We start from the raw sequence: 346 nt of genomic DNA, 5'->3' as shown, positions 1-346 counted from the left end.
GTCTCGAACTCCTGACCTTGAGCGATCCACCCGCCTCGGCCTCCCAGAGTGCTAGAATTACAGGCCAGAGCCACGGCGCCAGGCCCTCCCAATGTTTGTTCAGAGCAGTAATTCTCAACCCCCATTTGTCAATGTGTGAATACATTTTGGTTTGTTGTGCACGTCTGTGTTCTTTGCAGCATTATTCACTAAGTAGCCAAGAGGTGGAAGCATCCTAACTGTCCATTAACAGATAAATGGATGTTTAAAAATATAATGGAATATTATTCAGCTTTTAAAAAGAAGTCCTGGGCCGGGCGCAGTGGCTCAGGCCTGTAATCCTAGCACTCTGGGAGGCCGAGGCGGG

General features: G+C 48.8%; 1 pseudogene; it reads left to right on the top strand.

The window, feature by feature from the left end:
• The window catches only part of LOC105825035, a 20,900-nt pseudogene that overhangs the window by 4,356 nt on the left and 16,198 nt on the right, over positions 1-346 (top strand).

The sequence above is a fragment of the Propithecus coquereli genome, unplaced genomic scaffold (genome assembly GCF_000956105.1).
Source record: "Propithecus coquereli isolate 6110/MARCELLA unplaced genomic scaffold, Pcoq_1.0 Scaffold775, whole genome shotgun sequence".
Taxonomy (NCBI): Eukaryota; Metazoa; Chordata; class Mammalia; order Primates; family Indriidae; genus Propithecus; species Propithecus coquereli.
Note: the sequence above shows the minus strand (reverse complement) of the source record. Positions and strands in the feature narration are given on the sequence as shown.